This window comes from Ostrea edulis, chromosome 3 (genome assembly GCF_947568905.1).
Source record: "Ostrea edulis chromosome 3, xbOstEdul1.1, whole genome shotgun sequence".
Lineage (NCBI taxonomy): Eukaryota > Metazoa > Mollusca > Bivalvia > Ostreida > Ostreidae > Ostrea > Ostrea edulis.
The window spans coordinates 20,068,905-20,074,904 of NC_079166.1; the positions used below are offsets into that span (position 1 = coordinate 20,068,905).

At 34.7% G+C, this 6,000-nt stretch overlaps 1 long non-coding RNA gene across 2 annotated transcripts; it reads left to right on the plus strand.

The window, feature by feature from the left end:
* The first annotated feature begins 972 nt into the window (after positions 1–972).
* LOC130052544 (uncharacterized) lies at positions 973–5,457 on the plus strand. Of its 2 annotated transcripts, XR_008800883.1 has the most exons (4): positions 1,001–1,102; positions 1,653–1,711; positions 1,839–1,970; positions 3,339–5,457. It is a non-coding gene; the product is annotated as an uncharacterized LOC130052544 (long non-coding RNA). The 2 variants fall into 2 exon arrangements; XR_008800882.1 differs by having other exon boundaries at positions 973–1,102; positions 1,839–5,457.
* The last annotated feature ends 543 nt before the right edge of the window (positions 5,458–6,000 follow it).

Here is a 6,000-nt window from a genome sequence, read left to right on the forward strand (position 1 = left end):
GTTTTCAATTCTTTAAAAATAGTCTCAACAGTATATTTAAATAAATCATGAAACTCATCAGCCAAGACAGCATTATTACGCAAAGTACACACTATTTCATTTCTTGGTGTTTAACAAGGTGAAGATAACGAACAGTGTCTCTACAGGTGATCTAAAATTTGATGCTCGAACTCTTATTTGATGCTCTACATAGTGCACGTGGGGAGGTTTTCATTGTCCGTTGCTTGTCGTAAGAGGCGACTCAATGAGGCGGTCTTTCAGACGAGATCGCAAAAACCGAGGCCTCTTGTCACAGCAGGTATGGCATGACAAAGATCCCACCCTGTTCAAAGACAGTAAGCGCCAAACATTAGCCTTAATTTTGCAGCATTTCACCAGGAATGGTGACTTCTCCATATGAGTGAAAGTTTCTCAGGAGAGTTTCAACAGTTTCATTTAAATATTTCGCAAATTCTATGGTCGTTATAATGATCTATTTTGCCGATACAATTTGTCATTTGGTCAAATGCTGTCTGGCGTGTTTCATACCGATCGTTAGGCTGTTTTTGACACACTGATTTTGACTACGGATTAATCTGTTTACCTGATCAAAACATGGGGCTCACGGCGGGTGTGACCGGTCAACAAGGGGTGCTTACTCCTTCTAGACATATGATCCCACCTCTGGTGTGTCCAGGGGTCCGTGTTTGCCCAACTCTCTATTTTGTATCGCTTATATGAGTTATGAGATTGATCACTGTTCGTTATCTTCACCTTTCATCTGAGGGTTGTTACATAGCTAAGTTAGATTTTTATTTTTATTACTAAGCTGAGTTGAGTATCTTCAAAATTGATTATATGTACATGTGCGTTGAATTTCTTCTGAGTTTAAATATATGCACTGCAAAACAGGAAGAAATCAATCTAATTGAGGATGTTTTCAGGATATTAATAACATATTCATTATAACCTTTGATATATCTGTTTGTAATTAGATGCTGAAAAACAAGCGTCACAGAAACATGCCGTTTAAGTCTTTATGTCAAAAGAAGAAACTTTTATTTTCATTCATAGTATTTGTCATGCACATAGTAGTACCTGTTTTGGGAGAGAATTGTAAAAAGTAAGTACTACATTTAATATGAATATAACGTTTGAGCTATATTCATTTTCTAAAAGGAAGTAATGTTTCTAATTTGTGATATAATATTTCTCAATATTTTCGTCGTGGGGTTGAATTTTTTCCCGAAATTCCTTTGAGGTTTTTAGAATTGATATCTCGAAAATGTACTGAACAGTTCTAAACAATTGTTAAATTTCCAAACTACATTTGACATTTGTTCCAAACTGACCGAAAGGATTAGAAATGATTGGATCGTATAACATGATTGGCTGCTTGAAATGGATAATTTGTCCTTCAAGAGCTTGGTAATACGCGTTGAATGAGGTTATCAAACAAATAAAATGTAGAACATGTAGAAATAATCAAACTGTTGATTAAGAAAGGAAACCGAGAACAAAGGATGAATTATCCACTCAATAGACAATTCCTCCTCAATGCAATCGTGCCGTTTATAAATATTGATGAAAGATCTAAATTCATTTTAAATTCGATGAACATGCTTCTCTGTGTGTCAGCTGTTGTTATAATCATATCCATATATTTCATTTAGCGAAGGAAATAACTGCTGTTCTGGTTACGTATGGAACATCACCGAGGAGCGTTGTATAGGTATACGTTAATATCATATTACAATATTTCTTATATTCAATATCCGTAGGATGTAGAAAAATAAAAATAGATGTGACGGCCTTCCTCAACTGTTTAAGACTAAGTAACGCTTTTGGATATTCTTCAGGATGTATGGCAGGTTATGGCGGTCTGAATTGTGCATTGCAATGCCCGTATCCACTGTACGGTTCGGGATGTCAAAGGATATGTTAGTGTGATAGAGCTACATGTGACCGAACATCTGGATGTCTTGGAACGAGTAAGCATAGCTGGACATATTAAAAGATGTACATAGAGATCCATTCCATCGTTTTGGTTTTTTCTTGATCCTTAACAATAATCAATTCAAACGTAGCTTTCAATGCAGTTTGTTGTATGCTTATTCTATCAGAAACAATTCCATATTCACGGAGGTTAAGAACAGAAATCTTGCGTTGAAAAGTTATCGTGAATGATTGATCAAAAAGCTTGAATTAAAAGATTAAACCATCGATCCTCTTTTAACGGAACTTGAGATTGTAAGGCAACATAGTAACATGTCCCAAATAATCACAGTGATTAAAAGATATAAATAATGTTACCGGGTTTCAACAGTTTCGCAAATTCTATCGTCGTTATAATGATCTTATTCACAAATACAACCTGTCGTTAAATGTTGTCTGACGTGTTTATACCAATTTTTAGAGACCGGTCGCAGTAGCTGAAGTAGTAGAGCGTTCGCTTCGTAAATGGAGATCGAGCCCCGCTCGTGCTATGGATGCGTCAAACCTAAGACCGTTTGACGTAAACATAGATAGTTATTGCTCCTTCGCCAAACGCTCGGAATTCAGAAGCGAGATCTAGAATCACGGGTCTTTCGGATATGACCTTGAGGAGGTTCTCTAGATCATTATAATGGCTGGCCTCCTTTTGAAACATGGATGAAAATATGAATATTAACAATACATGTCTATTCATTTAGAATGTTATATTATCGCCTAGCCGAGTAGCTCAGTATGTTAGCACGTTGACTGCTGAACTGTCAATCTCGGGTTCGAGTCCAGCAGGGGGTTATACAAAAAAAAAAAAAAAAAAAAAAAAAAAAACAATTCCAATTGCTTTAGACTAAAACTTAATTTTTTGACTAAATAAAGTAAATTTAAAAAAAAATTTCATTTTCAAAATATTGTTTTACATACCCTCCACTTTTCATATATATCAAATTTCTCTGGTGTAGCATACCTCTTTAAACACTCAGCATTCAGAAGTGAGATTTACGGGTCTATCGGGTATGATAAAAAGGGAGAAAAACATATTTACAGTCTCTCTCTCTGTTTTTTTTTAAAAGATATTCGACATAGCAAACACCTATTGCTACTTGAGGAAATTGTTTTAGATGTCATCTGGCAGTCCACGAAAGAAGTATTCGTTTTGTCACTTTAATTTGACAATCAATAGAAAACCAAACAAGTACATATGTACTTGATGATTTTAAAAAACGCGGTCAACATCTTTAATCATTATCCCATTTTTCAATGACATGAATATGTTGAAACTTCAAATGTCTAAAGAATGAAATGCGCACATATACATTGAACGATAGTCGTGATTGTTTACTTTGATATGTGTTTGTTTTAAATATATACAGCTACCAAACAAGGCCATATTGTATACACCGAACAGGACAAAGGAAAAATAGGAACCAGCGAAAGCGGTAAGGTGTTTTAATATCAAATCAGTTTATCTAATTAGAAAACATACACGGTTTTATCTAGTACTTGATAATGATTTAGAATTTCTTGACAAATTGTAAACAGGCATGTAATCAATATTGAAAACTTGGCAAAGTGGTAATTGGTTAGAAAGAAAAGAAAAGTAGAAATTGGGACTTAAAGCTTGTCATTAACTCTCAATTTATCGTGGTGCCATACCTTTGTAACTCTAAATGATCACTTGCTCGATGAAGTTCATGGGTTTTATCCTCTATGGTGTGAATAAAGGAAAGATACTCTCCCCAAAATTTCTCTTAGGGGGATGGTCATTAAAGCAAGATTGTAAGTTGCACTGAATGAACTTCTCTAATCACATTGCTGTATGCGGAAAATATCCCCAATAACTGTTAATATTGAAGGTTTGCAGGTAATGAGGAATGTAATTGATGAGAGGAATAAAACTTAAAGCCTTTTCAGTAAATCCATGAAATTGTATATCACAATTCCCTCTATTCAATAAATAAAATTCAGTTCAAATGACGGCCATTGGAATACATGTACAAATATCCGGACATTTAATCAAAAGTCTAGTATAGATGAGTCGATCATTGGAAGAAATAACTAAATGAAAAGGTGAAGACAACGAAAGGTGATCAAGCTCAACTCCTGTAACGAATACAAAATTAAGAGTTGGGCTAACACGGATCGCTGGATATACCAGATGTGGGATCAGGTGTCTTGGAGGAGTAAACACCCCCTGTCGACCGGTCCCACTCACCGGGATCCCTATATTTTGATCTGTTAAACGGAGTAATCTTTTGTCAAATAAGTGTGTAAAGAATGGCCTAACAATTGGCAAACTAGATCGTTATAACGACCATATAATTTGCGAAATGCTGTTTTTAAGCGAGACCGTTGAAACTCCTGAAACATCAACTTGTTTGTCAGTAAATGTATTCCACGTGACGACAGTTGATAGCGATCATACAAATCAATCGATTGGAAGAGCAGTGGAATCTTAATAAAATCTACAAATGATAATTTCACCGATGCAGAAGATACAAATGGTAACAAACATCTATAAAAGTGACCCAGAAAATCGAGAAACACTCACGTACATCAGGTAATTCAGTTGTAAAATATTGTTCGATTCATAGACAGTCTAATTAGTGAGAATATTGAATGGTGCAAGTCCTATGATCTACTGAAACAATAAAGTAAACAATGCCAGCAATTTAGTACACGGACGTACGTATGTACTCTACAATATCCGATGAATCATTTGTCGAGCAGATATTCTACTGCTTGCTGAAGATATTGTTAACTTTTCCAAACTGCCATTTATTTGATGTGACTGTAAATCTGTATGTATATACACTGACAATGTTTTGATCATTGTATATCGAGCTTTAAATAGAGAATGAAGAAATGGACGTGATTTATTATACACCACTTTTATTACGTTGATGATTTTTCATCTGTTTGATGAGGAGGTTACTTTTTAACGTACATCAAATAATGCACTCTAGAAAGGCATATATGTCTTGTGGATGTTAGTAAATTAATTGAAATGGATTAAGTAATCTGAGTGAAAGAGAAATAAATATTCGGTTTCTATCAGTAAGACATCTTATTTTACATAGTTTAGTACTTTTAATTTTGTATTCTTTATCTTCACTTGTTCATTGATATTGCGTATATTCTACCTGTTGCAGGAATCAGTTAAGTCACAACACCTGTTTATCCTCATATGCTGCAGAAACATAGAGAGGTATTGACGCCGAAACAATAGCTGGTAATTTATAAGCAATTTTAAATCTTTCTTTACAGTTAAATTTTACCTTTGTCGAAAAGAGTATCAAACGAAAAGCAAATATTTTAAATCATGAAAATTTGACACTTGTCATTTTTAATCTCTCGGCAATTGACACTTGGACCGCCCGGACCATAGTTCGGTATCGTACTGAGCACGACCTCCTACTCTAAGTGTCATTGGCATTTGAACTTTAATCCAAACAACAGTTAAAATAAGGAAAGAAAAGTATATTGAAATAAATAGATATGTTTATTTACATTGAGGAAATAATAAATGCAAAGCACCGTAGTGCTTGGATGGTTAAAAATTCCGTTTGATCGTGATTAAAATTTCAATAACGAATACATGTACTACATGTCATTTGATATAAGGAGTGCTATTTCTGTTTGCAGCGTTTTTATTGTGCAGTCGTGTATCTGCTATGGAAGAGAAATGCGAAAAGTAGGAACACACTTCATATCATTAATCACTGAAAGATACCATTTCTGTCAAATTACTATGAATACATTTATGAATTGAGACTAAATTGGTACCGTATAAGTTTTACATTATGACCCCTGTGTCAAGGCCTCTGCTGGTGGACTGTTAGTCCCCGAGGGTCTCTACAGCCCAGTAGCTAAGTACTTCGTTACTAGCTTGAAAATACGGATGTATATTTAATTGCTGTTATAAAATTTAAAAATTCATTTCAAAATTAAGGATTATCTCCCTCATGCATAGCTCTTACATGTATCCTTGGACGAATTTGGCTCCACTTTTTTGGCACGCTGCTTTTGGCTATA